The sequence below is a fragment of the Cibotium barometz genome, chromosome 10 (genome assembly GCF_041138505.1).
Source record: "Cibotium barometz isolate CiBa-2024 chromosome 10, ASM4113850v1, whole genome shotgun sequence".
Taxonomy (NCBI): domain Eukaryota; kingdom Viridiplantae; phylum Streptophyta; class Polypodiopsida; order Cyatheales; family Cibotiaceae; genus Cibotium; species Cibotium barometz.
The window spans coordinates 53,371,540-53,398,157 of record NC_141055.1 but is presented as its reverse complement, the minus strand read 5'-3'; positions in this window follow the sequence as shown (position 1 = coordinate 53,398,157).

Below are 26,618 nucleotides of genomic sequence, written 5' to 3'. Positions count from 1 at the left end.
TTGGATTGAAAAGGGTCATGAGTATTGTTGAACCAACGTGAGAGAGAGAGAGAGACACGTCATATGCATCCCCAAAGGTGTGTGGAATACACACAATAGATGAGTATATATAGAGGAGATCCTAGGGCTATATATATAGAGACATTCTATATATAGCCAACACCCCCGCTCAAAGAAGGGTCTCTAACTGTGGATGAAAAAACCCTTGGGGGCTCAAGGGAAAAACCCACAGCTCTATATACACCTACCGCTATATTAAATTATTTTATAGTTACAAAGTATTATTCAAAGGAGCTACATCACTCCCATATATACAATAGCCATGAAGGCTGCGAAGGAGCTACATCACTCCCATATATACAATATCCATGAAGGAGCTACATCACTCCCATATATACAATAGCCATGAAGGAGCTACATCACTCCCATATATACTTCATCACTCTTATGTGTACAATAGCCAAACGAAGGCTTTGAAGGTCATCCATTTTCATGTTGTCTTGATCCATTCATGTAGGTTGGGTGCAAGTCTATCTTCGTGGGGTGACGATGCCAAATAATATTTTTGTAGTCTCTTCTCTATATTGAAGCTCAGCAATATCCAAATACAATCCTGATCCATAAACCCTGTAATATGGAAGAAGTCTCCATAACAAATGGAAAACCATAATTTTGTTATAGAAATATGAGATGTACACGAAAAGATGTACATAAAGAAATAGACATAAAGGTATCTATTATATGGTTGCTTAGGAATATAGTCAATCCGCAAGGATATGCATGGCAATGTCAACTTGTGGAAGATCATCCAATCAATGGAAAATGAACTAGATTTGGTAAGGAAATCTGGTTACTTGGAGAAGTTGACTTGGAAGATTGACCTGTCACTAAAATAGAAAATGACACTCATTCTAGTTAGTAAGGATATCATGGAAAGCTAGAATCATATCTTTGCCATGGGAAAAATCTATGACATAAGATCAAACCTCCAATATTATGAGTCAAGATAATGAGACAACTATAACTTAGATCATACCTCCAAGATGACATGATATGAAAGTAAACCTCATAAGATGACAAGACAAGAAATCAAACCTCTTACGTCCATAGGTAGGATAACCAGACATGATGAAAAAGCGAACCTCTGACATGAAACAATAATTAGGATGTAGACACCTCTGACAGGATGAAAAAGCAAACCTCTGACATGACGTACTTGAAAGTAAACCTCATAAGATGATAGGCCGAGAAATCAAACGTGTGACATTCACAATCAGGATAGTAAACCTCATAAGATGACGGAACAAGAAATCAAACCTTTGACATCCACAAGCAGCATGTAGCCAGGATGACATGATGTGAACATAAAGCTCATAAGCTGATAGGACGAGAAATCAAACCTCTGACAGGAAGAGAAATCAAACCTCTGACATGTAGTCAGGGGATGACATGACGTGAACGTAAACCAACCTCGTAAGATGACGGGACAAGAAATCAAACCTCTATCATGTAGTCAAGATGACATGACGTGAACATAAACCTCATAAGCTGACGGAACGAGAAATCAAACCTCTCGGAAAATATGCTCGACGGAATTTCTTGTTAGTTGCCATAGATTGAATTCCAAGACTTAACCACCATTATAGCCATTTAGACCTGCATGGTTGCATTGTCGACCACAAAAGACATTGATAGACTTAAATAAACCTAGTCAATCTGATGAGCCAAAGCCAAGGCACGGTGCATCCAAACACCATGGCTTCATGGATACAATCCATGGAAACGTAGTCAACCATCATTCACGAAACATGTAACCATCATCATGGAACAACACCATGGCATCATGGATAAAACCCATGGAAACATAATCAACCAATATAGATTAGCCAAGTGAACCAACATCAACAAAACATGTAGCTTGGAATGACCAACATCAACGAAAAATGTAGCTTGGAATGACCAACATCAACAAAACATATAGCTTGGAATGACCAACATCAACGAAACATATAACCATCATCATGGAACAACACCATGGCATCATGGATACAATCCATGGAAACATAATCAATCATCATCTACGAAACATGTTACCATCATCATGGAACAACACCATGGCATCATGGATACAATCCATGGAAACGTAGTCAACCATCATTGACGAAACATGTAACCATCATCATTGGAAACGTAGTCAACCATCATTGACGAAACATGTAACCATCATCATGGAACAACACCATGGCATCATGGATACAATCCATGGAAACGTAGTCAACCATCATTGACGAAACATGTAACCATCATCATGGAACAACTCCATGGCATCATGGATTGTAGTGAGTGAATTACATCAATGCAATGAACACATATACATATATCAATAAAATGTGTAACCATCACCACCATGGCATCATACCAAGGCACCAAAATTACAAACTCACCAAACCTGTCAGAATCACCGAGGCTTGCATACTTAAAATAATAATTGTCAAGTCCGTGAGGCTGGTTGTAATGTAACAAGCAAAGGTAGAACACATGGCACCTTTAACTATTTCTTGTAAAGGCTCTCGAGAAATAGTTGCATGCTTACAAAGCCTCTCGAGTAGTAACAGCATGCTAAGCATCAATAAAGTCCTCTTTACACACAAGACAAACTTCCTCAAAGCCATAGAAAGAACAAATACACAACTTCCTTGTGAGAACAATCAAACGAGAGATCAACATCACCGCCGAGATAAAAGGATAATGAGATCATCACCAAGATGACCATGACCAAGTAACTGTAACGATTCTGAAGTCATGAGATAAAACAATCAGATCATCACCGAGATGACCACGAGCAAGTAACTATAACGATTCCTAAATCATGAGTTAAAACTATCAGATCATCACCGAGATGACCATGAGTAAGTAACTGTAACGATTCTAAAGTCAGGATCATTGAATTTACCACAAGCATTTCATGGGCACAAATTAGAACCAACCTATTTCAAACAAACTAATGCACACCTTTGGTTTGGTATGCGGGATTTTTGCTCACACGCACAGGGCTACGAATTGATATTTAGAGAAGGAGTAACCATTCAAAAAGTAAGATCCAACATCAGATATGTAAGTAATATCAAGCAGACGTACACCAAAAGGATAGCAAGCCAAAACCATGACATCATGGATAAAGTCCATGGAAACGTCATCAACGAATATAAAGAAATCATCATAATGAGCATCACAAAATAAAACCATGGCAGGATGAACAAAATCCATATACATAACATCAGTCGATCGAAAAGAAAGGCATAATTACCATCATGTGATAATACCTTGGATTGTCAATAAATACATTATGAACGTCCAAGCTTAATCATGTGATTCCTGTAACTAGCACTAAAACAAGATCACAACATATTAGCTCATGAAGCAATCAAAAAGATCAAGATTATTGTAGAAGTACATCATGGTAGCATGAGAGTTATACCAGACCATGGCATAAGTCATGATCAATGTGAGTTGCATAAGATACGAAAGATCTTCTTCTACTTAGTAACTTACATCATGAAAGTAAGAATCAAATATGTTGATTATCATGGACAAACAACTCTAACAAATATGCATCTCATCAATATCAAATACCATCATGATATTGATGAACAAAATCCATATACATAACATCAGTCGATCGAAAAGAAAGACATAATTACCATCATGTGATAATACCTTGGATTGTCAATAAATACATTATGAACGTCCAAGCTTAATCATGTGATTCCTTTAGCTAGCACTAAAACAAGATCACAACATATTAGCTCATGAAGCAATCAAAAAGATCAAGATTATTGTAGAAGTACATCATGGTAGCATAAGAGGTATACCAGACCATGGCATGAGTTGCATAAGATACAAAAGATCTTCTTCTACTTACATCATGAAAGAAAGAATCAAATATGTTGATTATCATGGACAAACAACTCTAAGGAATATGCATCTCATCAATATCAAATACCATCATGATGATGGCTAAACTCTATGCATTATGCAAGAGATCTTTTAACGCTAAATATAAATTTTCTCTTAGTTTTGATAAAATTGCCATGAGCCGTCGTAGGAAGTAAACCACTGTAGAAGCCGTCGTATCAACCTATAAACTATCTTCAAAGTTGAAATGATTCAAGGGAATTCACCTAAAACTTCTTAAGGGGATCTTGCAACCATGAAAAACATACAATATATTCTCTTTCACAAGTATGAAGAAATATATACATGCAAACATATACTCATGAAAGATCTTCTTTCTCCTAGAAACCTTTATTTTCTATGAGAAACAAACGATATTTTCTTTTTCACAAGTATGATGCAATCTATACATGAAAATCGATGCTCATGAAATATTTTATTAGTTTCACAAATCTCTATCTAATACGAACATCATACATATAAGGGATAACGAGATCTTCTCTAAAAAATTTCTCATGCATAACATACACATAATCAAGCAATAAATCATTGTAAAGATTGAGAAAACTAAATTACTTATCTTCTTTTGTCCAGACAGAAGTTTTGATAGCCAACGGTCAAAAGATTGCTATCAGTCTGCTGTGCTGCAGATTATAATCGGTGTAGAATTTGATAAATGTGATATGCTAGACAGCTCGGAAACGCACCATATACCCCCAAAACGACTTCAAAAACACTGAATTCCGAGTCCGGAGCAGAAAATTATAGCGATTTTACGTTTCGCAGAACTGCAGATTTTTCTGCGCGCGCGTTGCGCGGAGCCGCGCGAAGCCGAAAACGAATGCTTTTCATAACGAAAAAGCAACCACGCTCTGATACCATGTTGAACCAACGTGAGAGAGAGAGAGAGAGACACGTCATATGCATCCCCAAAGGTGTGTGGAATACACACAATAGATGAGTATATATAGAGGAGATCCTAGGGCTATATATATAGAGACATTCTATATATAGCCAACAAGTATGACCATTTCTTAAGTGAGAGAGAGAAAGACTATTAGAATTAAATATAAATAGAATCTTATGTAATTCTTTACTATCATTAATTAATTAACTTCAATAGCATTTCAAAAACCATATCAATTAAGCTTGTCAAACTAGAGAGGGGTTGAGAAGAGAGAATCATTGAGAAATTATAGAAAAGATCAAAATTCACTATACTTATCTTATAATTTGCTTGATTCTTTGATCACGGTAGAGGCCCCCAACCAATCAATTGGTTTAGTATGTTGATGGAGCCACCAATGGGGATTGAAGAAAGAGAGAAGTATCAAAAACTAGTGAATTATTAAAGAATTCACAATTCTTGGCTTAGGAGGAGTAGAGTAACAATGCATAAGACACTATATTTTTTTCAACAAGGGGAGGCTTCTATGTATAGGAAAAATTGAGCTCCTAACCAAACAAACTGATTCTAGAATTCTCCAAGTCAGTTTGATTGAATTTGGACTAGATTTGGTCCTAGTTTGGTTACTTTTTGATTCGGTTTAGTTCCATTTTGATTTGGTTTGGTTCAAGAGAGATGAGAGATAAAAATATCACATTATTTTTGAGTTTAAAACTCATTCAAGCATGTGAAATATGCACCTCCTTTAAAGAATTCCCCTTCCTTACATATGTGTCAAAATTTTATTGCTCATAGTTTTTTACTAATAAACCTTGTACATTTTCAACTCTTCATCTTATGTGAAATATGCACCTCCTTTAAAGAACTCCTCTTCCTTACATATGTGTCATAGTTTTTTTACTAATAAACCTTGTACATTTTCAACTCTTCATCTTATGTGAAATATGCACCTCCTTTAAAGAACTCCCCTTTCTTACATATGTATTTATTTACTAATAAACCTTGTACATTTTCAACTCTTCATCTTATATGAGCATTTACTCATTTTTGGATACCCAAAATATCCCACATTTTTAATATTGCTCATAGTTTTTTTACTAATAAACCTTGTACATTTTTAACTCTTCATCTTATGTGAAATATGCACCTCCTTTAAAGAACTCCCCTTCCTTACATATGTGTCATAATGAAATCATTTTAATATTTCTCATAGTTTTTTACTAATAAACCTTGTACATTTTCAACTCTTCATCTTATGTGAGCATTTACTCATTTTTGGGTATCTTCTTTTACAATTTAGATTTATCTCCTCCCTACACATGGATTGATGCTATTGGCCCATAGAAACCTTAATTGGACCATAATCCAAAAAAATTTCTGAAAATCTAGACCCTTAGACTAAGGTTCTTTATACCTATTTCCAATTAATTCTAATTGCACATTGGAAAATTCTTTTTGAATTTCTATTTCAGGGGAACCTATTTTAATAAGATGAGTTATTTTTCTATCCAAAAATATTAATAATCTGAATATTCTCTTTCTAGAATAATTTTCTCTCTCTAGGCTAAAACGGTTAGAAACAAGGTCTTTATATTTCTGAAGAGGGATTGATTATAGGGGAAGATACTAGACATCAAAAAGGGGTTGGGGGAGGAATCTTACATTCTACTCCACTTAAACAATGCGAGATATCCTCATCTCGCAAGCTGGGATAATTTCGCAAGATGCACGAATATGAGACTTAGAGAAAAATTTTAATCAAGATTAACCACCAAGAAAAGTCTTAAAGAAAGCAAGATAAGAACAAGATTTAAACTTTATTCATTCTCGAAACTTATACAGTAAAGATAGAAGAACTCTTTACACTTCCATAAGCCCGTCCATCATATGGTCACAAAAGCAGTTCTCACAAGCTGCACAAGTATAGGGTAACTCATCTATGGGAATGATTCTGCTGGTTATTGCCGCACCTATCTCAGTGGTATGAGGTGATCTAACAAAATGACCTCTGAGAGACAAACCAAAAACGAGGTTAAGGCATATCGTCTCATGAGGAAGAAAACACGCCAGTAAGAAGACCCACTCAGAAAACCCAAGATGCCTTGACCTCATGACGCAGTAGTATCGGGGACCCAAACCTAAAGCTTCAATAACCATGGCCAAGCGGACATTGTTACGAAAGTGCTGTTGACCCACGCAAGAAGTGCTACTTCCGCTGCTAGTATCCCGAACAATCATTTACAAACAGCATTTACAAACGGTTTACAATACAATTTCAATTTTAACTTTCATTTTTCCACATTATCCCTCATCAATCTACATTACTTATTCCATATTCCATTTATATGTATACTCATCCCATCACATCATTTCTATCTTATCACTTCAGATTCCCTCACATCACATATCGTATATTCGCATCCATACATCCACATCTATATGCGTACATTCACATCTACATGCATACATCTACATCTCTATGCATAATCCACATCCACATTCACATTCACCTCCATATATCTACATCTACATGCATACATCCACCTCCACATTCACATCCACATCTATACATCTACATCTACATGCATACATCCACCTTTACATCCACATCTACATCTATAACCTACATCTACATGCATACATCCACATCTCCATTCACATCTACATCTATACATCTACATCTACATGCATCCATCCACCTCCACATCCACATCTACATCTATACATCTACATCTACATGCATCCATCCACCTCCACCTCCACATCTATATCTATACATCTACATCCACATGTATACATCCACATCTCCATTCACATCTACATCTACATGCATCCATCCACATCTCCATTTACATCCTCATCTACACATCTATTTCTACATGCATACATCCACATCTCCATGCATACATCCACCTCCACATTTACACTCACATCCATACCTCTACATCTACATGCAAACATCCATATCTCCATGCATAATATTACTCTTTTCGTTAATCTAGGATGATAGTTCCTAGAATATGGTAGGAAGTCCTCTTTTTATGCTTTGAATGAAATTATTTTATGCGTAATTTCTATAAAAAAATTTCCATAGCTCTGCTACTATGACTGATAAATCTCAATTTTTTCTAAGGGATAAGGCTCATTATTAAAGAAATAATTAGAATGGTCTCTAATTGGATCATAATTCCATAATGGTCTCTAATTGGATCATTAAGAAAATAATTAGAATGGTCTCTAATTGGATCATCAATCCATAATGGATTGAATCATCAATATACCTAAACTAAAAGCATAGAAAAAAAAGCCATTAATTTGACCTCAAGCATAGCTTAATCTTGGATTAAAGAAAAGCCTTATGAAAAGCTTCATTTGGATTGAAAAGGGTCATGAGTATGACCATCTCTTAAGTGTGAGAGAGAGAAAAACCATTAGAATTAAATATAAATAGAATTTTATGTAATTCTTGACTATCATTACTTAATTAACTTCAATAGCATTTCAAAAGCCATACCAATTAAGCTTCTCAAGCTTGAGAGGGGTTGAGAAGAGAGAATCATTGAGATATTATAGAAAAGATCAAAATTCACTATACTTATCTTATAATTTGCTTGATTCTTTGATCACGGTAGAGGCCCCCAACCAATCAATTGGTTTAGTATGTTGATGGAGCCACCAATGGGGATTGAAGAAAGGGAGAAGTATCAAAAACTAGTGAATTGTTAAAGAATTCATAGTTCTTGGCTTAGGTGGAGTAGAGTAACAATGCATAAGACACTATATTTTTTACAACAAGGGAAGGCTTCTATTTATAGGAAAAATTGAGCTCCTAACCAAACAAACTGATTCTAGAATTTTCCAAGTCAGTTTGGTTGAATTTGGACTAGATTTGGACCTAGTTTGGTTACTTTTTGATTCGGTTTGGTTCCATTTTGATTTGGTTTGGTTCAAGAGAAATGAGAGATAAAAATATCACATTATTTTTGAGTTTAAAACTCATTCAAGCATGTGAAATATGCACCTTCTTTAAAGAACTCCCCTTCCTTACATATGTGTCAAAATTCTATTGCTCATAGTTTTTTTACTAATAAACCTTGTACATTTTCAACTCTTCATCTTATGTGAAATATGCACCTTCTTTAAAGAACTCCCCTTCCTTACATATGTGTCAAAATTTTATTGCTCATAGTTTTTTTTACTAATAAACCTTGTACATTTTCAACTCTTCATCTTTTGTGAAATATGCACCTTCTTTAAAGAACTCCCCTTCCTTACATATGTGTCAAAATTTTATTGTTCATAGTTTTTTTACTAATAAACCTTGTACATTTTCAACTCTTCATCTTATGTGAAATATGCACCTTCTTTAAAGAACTCCCCTTCCTTACATATGTGTCAAAATTTTACTGTTCATAGTTTTTTTACTAATAAACCTTGTACATTTTCAACTCTTCATCTTATGTGAAATATGCACCTTCTTTAAAGAACTCCCCTTCCTTACATATGTGTCAAAATTTTATTGTTCATAGTTTTTTACTAATAAACCTTGTACATTTTCAACTCTTCATCTTATGTGAAACATTTAATCAGTTTTGGGTATCTTCTTTTACAAATTGGATTTATCTCCTCCCTACACATGGATTGATGCTATTGGCCCATAGGAACCTTAATTGGACCATAATCCAGAAATTTTTGAAAATCTAGACCCTTAGACTAAGGTCCTTTATACCCATTTCCAATTAATTCCAATCGCACATTGAAAAATTCTTTTTGAATTTCTGTTTTAGGGGAACTTATTTTAATAAGATGAGATATTTTTCTATCCAAAAATATTCAAAATCTAAATATTCTCTCTCTAGAATATTTTCTCTCTCTAGGTTAAAACAACCACAAACAAGATCTCTTATATTTCAGAAAAGGAATTGATTACAGGGGAATATGCTAGACATCAAAAAGGGGGTTGGGAGAGGAATCTTGCATTCTACCCCACTTAAAAAATGCGAGATATCCTCATCTCGCAAACTGGGATAATTTCGCAAGATGCACGAATATGAGACTTAGAGAAAAAATTTAATCAAGATTAACCACCAAGAAAAGTCTTAAAGAGAGCAAGATTCAAAATAAGAACAAGATTTAAACTTTATTCATTCTCGAAACTTATACAGTAAAGATAGAAGAACTCTTTACACCTCCATAAGCCCGTCCACCATATGGTCACAAAAGCAGCACTCACAAGCTGCACAAGTATAGGGTAACTCATCTATGGGAATGATCCTACTGGTTACTGCCGCACCTATCTCAGTGGTATGAGGTGATCTAACAAAAGGACCTGTAAGAGGCAAGCCAAAAACGGGATAAAGGCATATCTTCTCATGAGGAAGAAAACACGCCAGTAAGAAGACCCGCTCAGAAAACCCAAAATGCCTTGATCTCATGACGCAGTAGTATTGGGGACCCAAACCCAAAGCTTCAATAACCATGGCCAAGCGGACATTGTTACGAAAGTGCTGCTGACCCCAAGGTGTTACCCTAGTTATGTTTTGATAGATCCGCCATTTGGTCTGCGCTACAGAAGTTCCTACGTGAGGAAAAAGCGAGCGCTCATACTGTTCTATAAAGTCTTTCTTCACAGACTCTCTTGCGTCTTGAAGGTGAGAAATCATCATGGATAAAACTAGTTCTTGTTGCCAAGCCATGAAGGAGATTAAGAAAGAAAGGAGATTGATGGGAGTAAGATTACTGTGAGCGACAAGTAAAGTTACGACTTATATAAAGGAAGGAGCTAGCATAACCTAGAAGCCAACGGTAACTTGCCACTGAAGTTTTACCGTCTTTCCATGATTTTAGTTTGACACATTTTTCTATAGAAGGCATTAAGAATTTTGAGATGAGGAGATAAAAGAAACTTGTAGGCTAAGTCACCTACTTTCATTGAATTCAGATATAAGGGTCACAATATCTGGGGGATAACTTCTTATACTCCCCAAGAGATAAAGAACTTCTTTTGGGCCGTACTCGAATGAAAACCAAAACCTTGGTATCCAAAACACCGATTCTCACTTCTGAACTCATTGTTCTAAATCCTTAAAACAGGTGGGACTCCTGAGAAGTATTCTAGGGAAAGGGTCTTCCTTTTTTTTAAACAGAAACTTTCTTTTATTTTAAAGAGGGAATAATTATAAGATCAGAAAGGAAGATTCTTACTCATGTATACCTCGAAGGTTGGGGAGGAATCTTACATTCTACCCCACTTAAAAAGTGCGAGATGTCCTCATCTCGCAAGGTAGAGGACAGCTCTTTTTCTTAAGATCCAATTTTATTCTGGGGTTCCTTATATTCTAGTCAACCCAACAGAACACTGGGATAAATATCCCTTATATAGAACTCATCATTAAATAACAATTCATTCAGATCATGTCATTCATATCTTTAACATGATAATGGTCCATTAGACTGAAAAGTTTCCTTCGGAACATTCCTCCACGGAAATTTCAGTCAAACAAGTTCTCAATTTGACATCCCTTAACTTGATCTACCGGTCAAGTATTAACAGTAGCAATCTAACAGCACAACCCACTAACCTCATAGTGATTTTGTGAATTCATTATCATCATTCTAGTTATGAATATCATCACAGGGACTCGTCCCATTCCCCCTCATTGTGGTTTCATTATATTTCAACTAATTTTTAAAAATCAACATTTTTCAATCAGCATTTTCAATCAGAATCCAATTCAATTCATCAATTCTCAAACAAAATTAAAAATCATATCAATCACATTCAAAATCATCATCTAGATAGCATTAACGCTTATAATTTCAAGTCTTAGATTTACTCGTATATACTGTCAATAAAGAGCTGCAGTATACTCTCGGTATATACGGGTAGTCACGGCCCTTGGAATTATAAGGTAAATACTATCATGTCTAGGCCTCAAGCAAGTCAGGGATTCTATATAATTACAACACTTCCATCTGAAGACCCAATTACCAAATTACGAATTTCAGTTTGAATATCAAATTCTATGAATTATCTCACACAATTATAACCTTTTTGTGTTTCTTGATAAATTTTTGATATATTTGTCTTCTCAGTTGATCTTTATTAACCAAATGCTCTGATACCAACTGTAGAATTGAATCAGAGTAGCGCAGCGGAAGCATGGTGGGCCCATAACCCACAGGTCCCAGGATCGTAACCTGGCTCTGATACCAACTGTAAATGTGTGCATGACTTTGATTTTATATTTGGATGACTTGTTTTGTTTGCCTAGACAATGCTTGAGATTATTACCTGTGTTGTCCATGGGCCAGGGACGCCTGGGCACCCTGTAGACATGTATGTGCACACTTGTTTGGGACTCACAGGTGGTCTACATGTGTTTTGCAGGTGGTAAATGTCCAAAAAAACCCAATTTACAGCTTTATGATTTCACATACTAATAATTATGGGTACAAGTCCACACTCACTTATAAGTCATTCACACTGGGGCAGGACCAATTTAATACACGTTGTGGCCAATAGATGGACACTGGACAAGATTTGGGCCAACTGCTTGTAGGCACCCCTTTTTGGACCTAAAAAGCACACAATTGAGTTATTTTTGGCGGAAGAACTCTAGTGTTGATAAAAAACTCCAGTTTTAAACATGCACAACAGATTCGGGATACTAGCAGCGAAAGTAGCACTCCTCGCGCGGGACAGGGGTCCCACATTCGGGGCCTCACCCACGGATATCCGGATAAGAGACTAATCCGTCGGTTGTTCCAAAAACCGAACCCGAAAAAACTTCCTTTACCGGAAAGCACGGGCGATTCCTCCAGGATAACTTCTTTTTTCTCTAACGTAGTCAAGACCATTTTCTGATCGAGCTGATCCAATTACATCTATAAGATACTTGGTCAGATCAAGGAAGAAACTTGCACTTGGATCATTGGGATCAATGCTTTTTTCCCCATTCAAGAGGCACAGCCGTTGATTCCTATCTATAAAACAGTTACTGTCCGGGATTTATTTTATCTATCGTAAAAATAAAAGTTTGAGTCTCGATTTACGGATCCATCAGTCCAGCCTAACCCCATCCAGTCCCATGGGTTAGCCAACCGCCCACCAACCACTGTAGTGATGGGATCCAATTAATAATTTGGTTAGGTTTTGTCCCGGGTACCAAGGAAAAGAGTTCCAAGGCCCCCTAGCCAGATGTTCATGCAAAATAAAACTAGTCACACCACTCACACACCCAATATGAAATTGCCTTTTTCACAGATTCAACCAGTTTAAAACAATCCTTTGATAAAACCATAGTATAACTGATCACCATCTTCCAATTTATCCAGTTGATTCTTAATTTTCCCATCATTCCTTCATCAGAGTATCTATGGCATCATTGGCAACTAGGACGCTCACCACTTGTCTACACAGGGGCCGTTTCCTAATCCCTAGCCCATAATACTCGGCAATATAATTCACTTATCAAGATGGACTCTCGTTGAAGATCAGCAAGATCAACTAACAGATCCATATAAAGAGCCATGGACTCATCCATTGAAAACCAGCAAGGTCAATCAACCAGATCCATGCCCGATTTCAGAAAACAACTCCAACTCTGTTCCAATATCTTCCTCGACACACGCGTGGGTATCCTAGGCGACCCAGAGCCCGAGCACCGTATGGTCAGCACCCTCTAGGATCCTTCGCAGGTGACCTAGCGCTTCACTCCACCGTACCGGAAGCTCACCATTTTAATCACACCGAGGCTGGTCAAGACCTCGGCCGACCTTGCTACGCGAGACGTCCTTCATTGACTCTCCGTCAGCAGTTGCAACTTTATCAGCTAGGTCCATGACCTTAATCACAAGACGGTCAAAATGCTCCCCCAGCATTCTTGACATAAAACAGTCATTTACAAACAGCATTTACAAACAATTTACAATACAATTTCTATTTTAACTTTCATTTTTCCACATTATCCCTCATCAATCTACATTACTTATTCCATATTCCATTTATATGTATACTCATCCCATCACATCATTTTCCATCTCATCACTTCAGATTCCTTCACATCACATATCATATATTCACATCCATACATCCACATCTACATCCATACATCTATTTTCACATCCACATCTACAAGCACATTCATGCATCCACATTCATACATCCACATCTACATGCACATTCACATCCATACATCCACATCTATATGCGTACATTCACATCTACATGCATACATCCACATCTCTACGCATACATCCACATCCACATTCACATTCACCTCCATACATCTACATCTACATGCATACATCCACCTCCACATTCACATCCACATCTATACATCTACATCTACATGCATACATCCACCTCCACATCTACATCTACATGCATACATCCACCTCCACATCCACATCTACATCTATACATCTACATCTACATGCATACATCCACATCTCCATTCACATCTACATCTATACATCTACATCTACATGCATCCATCTACCTCCACATCCACATCTACATCTATACATCTACATCTACATGCATACATCCACATCTCCATTCACATCTACATCTATACATCTACATCTACATGCATCCATCCACATCTCCATTTACATCCTCATCTATACATCTACTTCTACATGCATACATCCACATCTCCATGCATACATCCACCTCCACGTTTACATCCACATCTATACATCTACATCTACATGCATACATCCACCTCCACATCTACATCTACAACTGTAAGATCCATGTTCCCACCAAGCAACAGATTCGAGATACTAGCAGTGGAAGTAGCACTTCTCGCGCGGGACAGGGGTCCCACATTTGGGGCCTCACGCACGGATATCCGGATAAGAGACTAATCCGTCGGTTGTTCCAAAGCCGAAACCCGAAAAAACTTCCTTTACCGGAAAGCACGGGCGAGTCCACTTGGATAACTTTTTGCTCTAACGTAGTCAAGAACATTTCTGATCGAGCTAATCTAATTGCATCTATAAGATACATGGTCAGATTAAGGAAGAAACTTGCACTTGGATCATTGGGATCAACGCTTTTTTTCCCATTCAAGAGGCACAGCCGTTGATTCCTATCCATAGAACAGTTACTGTCCAGGAATTTTTTTATCTATCGTAAAAACAAAAGTTTGAGTCTCGATTTACGGATCCATCAGTCCAGCCTAACCCCTTCCAATCCCATGGGTTAGCCAACTGCCCAACCACTGTAGTGATGGGATCCAATTAAGAATTTGGTTAGGTTTTTGTCCCGGGTACCAAGGAAAAGAGTTCCAAGGCCCCCTAGCCGGATGTTCATGCAAAATAAAACTAGTCACACCACTCACACACCCAATATGAGATTGCCTTTTTCACAGATTCAACCAGTAACACTATATTCGTGAGTTTGGGAATTTCCCAACTCCCATTTTTTGAATACTAAAAATGTGGGACCTATGGATAACATGCCTATAAGTTTCTCAAAACCATATCATGTGACCTATTGTTGGAAAGCGCTTGGAAAATGGAATCTAGTGAGCTATAGAGCGCTCAATTTGGAGTAACGGTGTTTGAGTTATGATTAATCCAAATATTTGACCACGTGTCCCAAACTATTGGGAAATTCCCATATTCCCCAATATGGTGTTCAGTTTAAAACAATCCTTTAATAAAACCATAGTATCACTGATCACAATCTTCCAATTTATCCAATTGATTCTTAATTTCCCATCATTCCTTCATCAGAGTATCTATGGCATCATTGGCAACTAGAACGCTCAGGGGCCGTTTCGATAGTTCCTAGCCCTTAATACTCGGCAATATAATCACTTATCAAGATGGACTCTCGTTGAAGATCAACAAGATCAACCAACAGATCCATATAAAGAGCCATGGACTCATCCCATTGAAGACCAGCAAGGTCAATCAACCAGATCCATGCCCGATTTCAGAAAACAACTCCAACTCTGTTCCAATATCTTCCTCGACGCACGCGTGGGTATCCTAGGCGACCCAGAGCCCGAGCACCGTATGGTCAGCACCCTCTAGGATCCTTCGCAGGTGACCTAGCGCTTCACTCATAGGCCGCTTCCTTGGCCCCTCATCCACCATACCGGAAGCTCACCATTTTAATCGCACCGAGGCTGGTCAAGACCTCGGCCGACCTTGCTACGCCATTAGGAAGTGAATGGGGTCTTCTTGGGCCCTTTAATTTGCCTAAGCCTAATCAAGGTGATTAAGGAATAGCCAAATGGGGGATTGCCATGTGGACTAAAATGTTGGGTTTTTAAGAGAGGTGTAAGAGTGGTCAAAGGGTGCACTTTTTTCCCAAAAGGGGGGGGGGTAATTTTACAATTTTCGGATCTCCATAACTTCTACATATAAGCTCCGATTTGAGCGGAGATTACAGATCCGTGATCTAAGCATCAAGAGCTTTTCATAGATATGTTACATGATATGGTTTTATTCGCTAGATTTTAAATTCCATTTTTCCCCCAAAATTCAAATTCGAATAAAGTAGCCGTTTTGAAGCTTCTAATTAGAAAAAGTTTCTTCTTAAGAGAAAAGGTTTGACTCCCTTAAATTGCCAAATAAAAGGGCCCAAGAAGCCTTCCATTGAGGTCCTAATGCGAGACGTCCTTCATTGACTCCCCGTCAGCAGTTGCAACTTTACCATCATGACCTTAATCACAAGACGGTCAAAAAGCTCCCCCCAGCACTCTTGACATAAAACAATCATTTACAAACAGCATTTACAAACAGCATTTACAAACAGTTTACAATACAATTTCTATTTTAACTTTCATTTTTCCACATTATCCCTCATCAATCTACATTACTTATTCCATATTCCATTTATATGTATACTCATCCCATCACATCATTTTCATCTCATCACTTCAGATTCCCTCACATCACATATCGTATATTCACATCCATACATCCACATCTATATGCGTACATTCACATCTACATGCATACATCTACATCTCTATATGCATACATCCACATCCACATTCACATTCACCTCCATACATCTACATCTACATGCATACATCCACCTCCACATTCACATCCACATCTCTACATCTACATCTACATGCATACATCCACCTCTACATCCACATCTACATCTATACACCTACATCTACATGCATACATCCACATCTCCGTTCACATCTACATCTATACATCTACATCTACATGCATCCATCCACCTCCACATCCACATCTACATCTATACATCTACATCTACATGCATACATCCATATCTCCATTCCCATCTACATCTATACATCTACATCTACATGCATCCATCCACCTCCACATCCACATCTACATCTATACATCTACATCTACATGTATACATCCACATCTCCATTCACATCTACATCTATACATCTACATCTACATGCATACATCCATATCCCCATTCCCATCTACATCTATACATCTACATCTACATGCATCCATCTAGCTCCACATCCACATCTACATCTATACATCTACATCTACATGTATACATCCACATCTCCATTCACATCTACATCTATACATCTACATCTACATGCATCCATCCACATCTCCATTTACATCCTCACCTACACATCTATTTCTACATGCATACATCCACATCTCCATGCATACATCCACCTCCACATTCACACTCACATCCATACCTCTACATCTACATGCAAACATCCATATCTCCATGCATAATAATATTCTTTCAATTAATCTAGGATGACAGTTCCTAGAATATGGTAGGAAGTCCTCTTTTTATGCTTTGAATGAAATTATTTTATGCGTAATTTCTATAAAAAATTTGCCATAGCTCCGCTACTTGACTGATAAGTCTCAATTTTTTCTAAGGGATAAGGTTTATTATTAAGGAAATAATTAGAATGGTCTCTAATTGGATCATCAATCCATAATGGATTGAATCATCGATAAACATAAACTAAAACTATAGAAAAAAGCCATTAATTTGACCTCAAACATAGCTTAATCTTGGATTAAGGAAAAGCCTTATGAAAAGCTTCATTTGGATTGAAAAGGGTCATGAGTATGACCATTTCTTAAGTGAGAGAGAGAAAAACCATTAGAATTAAATATAAATAGAATCTTATGTAATTCTTTACTATCATTAATTAATTAACTTCAATAGAATTTCAAAAACATATCAATTAAGCTTCTCAAGCTTGAGAGGGGTTGAGAAGAGAGAATCATTGAGAAATTATAGAAAATATCAAAATTCACTATACTTATCTTATAATTTGCTTGATTCTTTGATCACGGTAGAGGCCCCCAACCAATCAATTGGTTTAGTATGTTGATGGAGCCACCAATGGGGATTTAAGAAAGAGAGAAGTGTCAAAAACTAGTGAATTATTAAAGAATTCATAGTTCTTCGCTTAGGTGGAGTAGAGTAACAATGCATAAAACACTATATCTTTTTCAACAAAAGAAGGCTTCTATTTATAGGAAAAATTGAGCTCCTAATCAAACAAACTGATTCTAGAATTTTCCAAGTCAGTTTGGTTGAATTTGGACTAGATTTGGTTACTTTTTGATTCGATTTGGTTCCATTTTGATTTGGTTTGGTTCAAGAGATATGAGAGATAAAAATATCACATTATTTTTGAGTTTAAAACTCATTCAAGCATGTGAAATATGCACCTTCTTTAAAGAACTCCCCTTCCTTACATATGTGTCAAAATTCTATTGCTCATAGTTTTTTTACTAATAAACCTTGTACATTTTCAACTCTTCGTCTTATGTGAAATATGCACCTTCTTTAAAGAACTCCCCTTCCTTACATATGTGTCAAAATTTTATTGCTCATAGTTGTTTACTAATAAACCTTGTATATTTTCAACTCTTCATCTTATGTGAAATATGTATCTTCTTTAAAGAACTCCCCTTCCTTACATATGTGTCAAAATTTTATTGCTCATAGTTGTTTACTAATAAACCTTGTATATTTTCAACTCTTTATCTTATGTGAAATATGTATCTTCTTTAAAGAACTCCCCTTCCTTACATATGTGTCAAAATTTTATTGCTCATAGTTTTTTACTAATAAACCTTGTACATTTTCAACTCTTCATCTTATGTGAAATATGCACCTTCTTTAAAGAACTCTCCTTCCTAACATATGTGTCAAAATTTTATTGCTCATAGTTTTTTACTAATAAACCTTGTACATTTTCAACTCTTCATCTTATGTGAGCATTTACTCATTTTTGGGTATCTTCTTTTACAAATTGGATCTATCTCCTCCCTACACATGGATTGATGCTATTGGCCCATAGGAACCTTAATTGGACCATAATCCAAAAATTTCTGAAAATCTAGACCCTTAGACTAAGGTTCTTTATACCTATTTCCAATTAATTCCAATTGCACATTGAAAAATTCTTTTTGAATTTCTGTTTCAGGGGAACTTATTTTAATAAGATGAGATATTTTTCTATCCAAAAATATTCAAAATCTGAATATTCTCTCTCTAGAATATTTTCTCTCTCTAGGTTAAAACAACCACAAACAAGATCTCTTATAATTCAGAAAAGGAATTGATTATAGGAGAATATGCTAGACATCAAAAAGGGGGTTGGGAGAGAAATCTTACATTCTACCCCACTTAAAAAATGCGAGATGTCCTCATCTCGCAAACTGGGATAATTTCGCAAGATGCACGAATATGAGACTTAGAGAAAAATTTTAATCAAGATTAACCACCAAGAAAAGTCTTAAAGAGAGCAAGATTCAAAATAAGAACAAGATTTAAACTTTATTCATTCTCGAAACTTATACAGTAAAGATAGAAGAACTCTTTACACCTCCATAAGCCCGTCCATCATATGGTCACAAAAGCAGCACTCACAAGCTGCACAAGTATAGGGTAACTCATCTATGGGAATGATTCTGTTGGTTATTGCTGCACCTATCTCAATGGTATGAGGTGATCTAACAAAAGGACCTCTGAGAGAGGCAAGCCAAAAACGGGATAAAGGCATATCTTCTCATGAGGAAGAAAACACGCCAGTAAGAAGACCCGCTCAGAAAACCCAAGATGTCTTGATTTCATGACGCAATAGTATCGGGGACCCAAACCCAAAGATTTAATAACCATGGCCAAGCGGACATTGTTACGAAAGTGCTGCTGACCCCAGGGTGTTGCCCTAGTTATGTTTTGATAGGTCCGCCATTTGGTCTGCGCTACAGAAGTTCCTAGGTGAGGAAAAAGTGAGCGCTCATACTGTTCTATAAAGTCTTTCTTCACAGACTCTCTTGCGTCTTGAAGGTGAGAAATCATCATGGATAAAACTAGTTCTTGTTGCCAAGCCATGAAGGAGATTAAGAAAGAAAAGAGATTGATGGGAGTAAGATTACTGTGAGCGACAAGTAAAAGTTACGACTTATATAAAGGAAGGAGCTAGCGTAACCTAGAAGCCAACGGTAACTTGCCACTGAAGTTTTACCGTCTTTCCATGATTTGTGTTTGACACATTTTTCTATAGAAGGCATTAAGAATTTTGAGATGAGGAGATAAAAGAAGCTTGTAGGCTAAGTCACCTACTTTCATTGAATTTAGATATAAGGTCACAATATCTGGGGGATAACTTCTTATACTCCCCAAGAGATAAAGAACTTTTTTTGGGCCGTACACTCGAATGAAAACCAAAACCTTGGTATCCAAAACACCGATTCTCACTTCTGAACTCATTGTTCTAAATCCTTAAAACAGGTGGGACTCCTGAGAAGTATTCTAGGGAAAGGGTCTTCCTTTTTTTTAAACAGAAACTTTCTTTTATTTTAGAGAGGGAATAATTATGAGATCAGAAGGGAGATTCTTACTCCTGTATACCTCGAAGGCTGGGGAGGAATCTTACAGCTATTATTATGGCAGACTAGGACACATGGAAGATGATTGCTATAAAAATCAGAATGACATTAAAAGTGGAAAGCTGCATCAAGGCAACTACGCGTCATCTAGTAAATAAGGTGGTACTGACCAAAGTGAGTAGTTATTTGTGATGCTCCACAACACGGGATGTGTCAAGATCCCAAGATATATGGTATGTGGATACTGGCACCTCTAACTACATGACCAGCCATGCTGAGTGGTTTAGAGACTTGAAAAAAATGGAAAAAACTAGCTTATGTCAAAAGAGGTGATGATTTGCCATCTCATCATGTTGGTAAAGTGTCATTGTCTATTCAGGATGGCAAAATAAAGTGCTTGTTTGGTAGATGTACTTCATGTTCCAAATATTACTAAGAACCTAGTTTTTGTTGATAGATAGTTGAGCAAGGTATGCAAGTGAGGTTTAATCCTCAAGGATGTTTTGTGGAGGACTTCAAAACTCAGTGTTGCTTGGTTGCAAAGGGTAACAGAAATGGCAGGATGCTTACTTTGGATGTGAACATGCCTGAAGTAAAGGTAACCATGTTTGCGCATGGCACATGTGTCATTTTAGATATTGACATATGGCACAAGTGAATATACAGATTGAAGTCTATGCAGGCCCAAAATATTGTTGCAGGTTTGCGCGTTTGCACGTTTGCACGTTTGAAAAAGTTTAAGGTTTATGGTATGCATAAAGTATATGAAGCTTGCCAGCTTGGTAAGCATGTCAAACATGCTTTCCCATATGAAAATCATGTCACTGCAAGTCCATGAGATGTCATACATTTAGATGTATGGGGACCATCCAAGACTGCAATAGTTTGCAGGTCGGTAAGTATGGGTTTACTTTTCACTCGGGAAGTGTGGGTTTACTTTATAAAGGAGAAAAGTGAGGTGTTTTGTCACTTTCAAAAATTTAAATCCTTGGGTGTTGAGAAGTTAAAAGGCATGCAAATAAAATTCCTAAGATCAGATGCTGGGAGAGAATATTTCTCCAATGAATTCAGTGATTTCCTGAGGAAGCAGGGAATCAGGAGACCTTTTACATGTAGGTACACTCTGCAATGGTTTTGTAGGAAGAAAGAATAGGCACATTCCAGAAGTGGCACGTGCCTCATTATTTTTAGGAAAAAGTAGTAGCAACTGATGTGTACATTATGAATAGGACACCCACCACTGCAGTTGTTCATGGTATGACACCTAAACAGAAGCTTATAGGCATAACACTGGATGTGCCTCACTTGAAAGTGTTGGGTGTATTGCATATGTGCATGTTCCTATTGAAGTAAGAACAAAGTTGGATCCAAAGGCAGAGAAATGCATCTTTATTGGTTATGCTATGGAGCAAAAAGGTTATAGATGTTAAACCCTACCACTCATGAGATGCAAGTAATAAAGGATGTCTTTGAGGAGATGAGTAGCTAGTATGCATCAATAGTGAAGGCAACAAAAGATGCAAATGTAAGAAGTGATGATGTTGCACCATATGTAGAGCAGCAATCACAGGTGCTCAGTGGATCTGGAGAGAGTCCTCTAGTAGTGGATCCAATGTTAGACCATGGTCAAAAAGGTTGAAGAAAAATGTAGGTACACATGTATCATGCAAAGGGAAGGAAAAGGTAGATCAGTCTTTTATGCATGATCTTATTAGGTCACTCATATGGGGATGGTAACTCGTGTTGAGAGCTTTGATAGCCCAAGTTCATCTACATCTTCATCTATGGTAGTACATCATGAGCTTGAGCGGGGCTGTTGAGATTCAAGCTCGATGTCAGCATGTGCCAGCTATGTGTGAGACATAAATGACCACGTCCAGCTGGTCATAGTGTGTGGACACTAGCTAGGGTTAGCTAAGTGTGGACATAACACATAGTGTGTGGTGTGTATTATGGATTATGGCTTTATGCATTGTGCGTGAGAAGGGAGATGGCTTCCCTCTATGGTTAGGGTTGGTAATATACATTAGGATTTGGTCCTGTGTGTGTGTCTCCTCTCCCTCTACCTTTTTTTCATCATGGTATCAGAGCTTGGTGCTCTCTATTAGGTTTTATGAGTGAGTGAGAGAAGAGGGAGAAGAAGCTATGAAGCTTGCCATTGATGCTGTGCAGCTTGGAGCACACCAATTTCTATGCTGTGAAGCTTGCCATTGATGATGTACAGCTTGGAGCACACCAATTTCTATCAAATCATCTGAGAGCTTGGCCTAGCGGGTAAGGACTACTAAACAACCTTGAGCGGATTGCAGGTGATTCAAGCACAAACAAGGCAAATTAGTGTTGCCCAAAGCAAAAGAAAATTCTGGGTTTTTGCAAGCTTTCCATTGGAGCTTGAACGCGGTGATGTATTGTGAAAATAGATGCAATCTGGCAAAGGAACATGTATGTGACAAGGGTTAATGTATTGCAAACTCATGTGCAAGCCCTAAATTGAATTTGGAGCCAAGTTGGTGCATTTATGTGAGAGGAAAATCATTGGTTTGAACCCTTCACAAAAATAGAGAAATGATGCTCATTGTGGATGAAATTAACGTCGGTTTTTTGCAAAAATCACTCAATTGATGGATAGTGTACATGCCTAAGAGTGTTGGGAACTCACCTATGCTCTCAATAGCAACTCTAAACATCTCAAATCACCTCAGGACTATGCGGTGCAGCCAAATATGCAGAAATAGAGTAGTTTTTCACTTTTTTACTAGGTGGAGGCCAAAAATCAAGTCTTGTGGTTGAGAAATTCCAAAATTCTCTTAGCAATTGTGTGATACATACACTTGAGAAGGTTTCTACATGATTGGTTGAAGCAATTATGCATTATGGAGCAGGAAATGAGCTAATTAAAAAGGCCGTCTACTGTGATTAGTGAAACAGAGGGTGATTAATTAGCTAATTACTCTCTCATCTTAAATAATTGGTCTAATTCCTTATACATGGAGTTAGTAGACATCAATGCTAAGCTAATGATTTCTTGGTCTCTCAATTTGAACAAGAATCAAAGGAATTAGAGCACTTTTACTACTGATCTTTTCTGGTTTTATGGTTTTTCTCAAAACAGAGAAGGGGATCTGACAAATTTGGTATGTACGCACCTTGGTTGGTGTTCATATGCAACATTGAGCTTTTTTAGGTGTCAATTCAAGTTATCCACACTTGATTGAACCACTACATTGCAATTTGAAGCCTTGGAAAGTGCGTCAAAACAGGGTACCTTGGACTACGTATGCCAATTCATTTTGGATGCAATCAGGTTGATTTTCTACATCAAAAGTGAAGTTTGTTGAGTACTTTGGATTATCTGGAACACTTATTAGAGTGTGGTTGAGCTGAGGAAGGCTCGTTTTACAGATTTGGACGTGTGCAAAAGGTGCATTTGCATTGAGCAAATATGTCAAACAACCTGGTACACATTGTGGGTGAAAAGTTGGATAAGAAGAACTTCTAGGCGTAGAAGTATAGGATTAAAAGTTTTTTGAAGGAAAAAGGTTTTTGGAACCTTGTTACAGGTGTGGAGCCAGATCTGGAACTACCCCAACAACCTACATAGCAACAGGTTGTAGCTCATAAAGCGATGGTAAGAAAGAGCATACAAAGTTTTGCATTACTTGTCTATATGTATCTCAGATGCTATACTCATACATATACATGATGCTGAGAATCCCAAGGATGCATGGGATACATTGGTAAAGCTGTTTGATTACAGAGAGTAGTGCTCGCAAGTCTAAGTTGAGACAATAGATTCATAATGTGAAACGGAAAGGAAGGAGCATCCATGATTATGTACAAGAGATAAAGAAGTATGCAGATGCATTGGAAACAATTAATGCCCCCATGCCTGATGATGATTTGGTAGACATTACCTTGCGTGATCTTGGCAACAAGGAGTATAAGTCTTTTGATACATCCATCTCGGTTTGGAGTACAAGTTTACCAGATTTTGATGAGTTGGTTTCACTCTTGCTTGTTGAGGAAATCAAACTCAGTGACTCTTTTCATGATGCATCTACTAGCCATGATGATAATGGCAGAAATCAAGCTTTCTATTTACAAAGGGGATTTAGAGGCAGGGGGATATTTGCATCACGTGGCCGTGGTAATGGTCGTGGATGGTAGAACAGGTCACCACAACAGAATTTTCAGCCTACATATGGTGCTAGAGGTGGTCGTGGATATACACCTCAGAGAGGCAGAGGTAATCCTCGTGGTAGAGGATGTTGGCAAAGCCAACAAACATCTATGCAAAATGTGGAATGCCATTACTATGGAAAATTTGGTCATATGGCACGTGATTGTTTCCGCAAACAAAATGATTTGAGCGGGAGTAGAGCACAACATGGTGGACATTATGCACAACAGGGTGGAAATTATGCAAGTGGTGAAAATTATGCATCAAGCAGTAATGATGGCAGCGCAAATCACTTGTTTGCCATGAAACATGTTGTGGGATCTATGATGACAAATGGTGAAAGTGATGACACTTGGTATATGGACTCTGGAGCATCAAACCATATGACTTATCATGGCGAATGGTTTGAGCATATGAAGCCTATGGATGTGAAAGGCTATGTGGAGACAGGAGATGATACCCAACATGCTATCACACATGTTGGAAGTGTACCATTGGTTATGCACAATGGTGAAACAAAGTCTACGGTAGATGTCTTGTATGTGCCTTCTATTACAAAAAGTTCCTCAGTTGGTCAAATGGTGCAACACAGTTTACAGGTTCATTTCAACGAGCATGGTTGCTTCGTTGAGGATTTCAAAAATGGATGTAGAGTCATTGCCAAAGACAAGAAAGAAGGCACGTTATTTAAGTTGGATACTGGGATTCCTGAGTTGAAATCAGCCATGTTCTCTAAAAGCCAAAATGTTCTCTAAAAGCCAAAATGTGGTATAGGACATTGACATGTGGCATAAAAGGATTGGACATGTGAACATACAAAGGTTAAAGAACATGCAGGCAAGAGGAATTGTAGTGGGCTGCCTAGATTCAAGTATGATGGGAATATGCATGTTTGTGATGCCTGTTAGTTTGGAAAGTAGGTGAGGTTGCCGTTTCCTAAAAAAAGGCAACATGAGTAGCAGGCCATTTGAGATAGTTCATAGGGATGTATGGGGTCCTGCACAAAACCCCAAACTCAACTTGTACATGTGTACATGAGTGATGTTCGTATTGTGGTAAAGTCATGGGAGCACCCATTGACTCAGCGTGGGCATCATGGATGTGTGGTTGTATGCGGCAATCAAACTTTAGGCTTTGATGGAAGTGTATGTGCAAGGAAAATGAGAGGATCTTGAAAGCACAGGCTTGTCCGGAGCATGGTCTGCTGGTAATGGTATCAGTCATTCGGTTGCTCTGTATGTGTGCGTGTCCCCAAAAGTAAAATGGGCACTTGTAAGTTATATTCGAAGGTGTGCATGGGCATGAGGGCAATTAATTATTGAGGGGGCCAATGTTATATTCAGAGGTGTGGCGGCTCTGCAAAAAGGAGGATAGGAGGTGCCGCCAATTGCAGTGAAAAGAGGAGGGGTTTTGGCGCGACGGCTGGCAGAGAAGCAGCGAAGTAGAGAAAGGAAGTGAGCGTTGACTGCAGTAAAGCCAAGAAAGAGAGGGGGTGTCAACTACAATAACGTTGAAGAAGGAGAGGGTTGCAACAATAGTAGAGAACCAAAAAGGGGAGAAGGCATCCACTACAACAAAAGCGAAGAAGGAGAGGAGAAGGCGATGGTGTCAACTACCGAGAAGCAGGGAGAGTTTCTTTGGGTGCTGTCTTTGTATAACTGCCGTAGCTTCAGAGGAGACAGGTGCCACCTCTGAGCACAAAGTGTGATGGTGCTGCTTCATCGG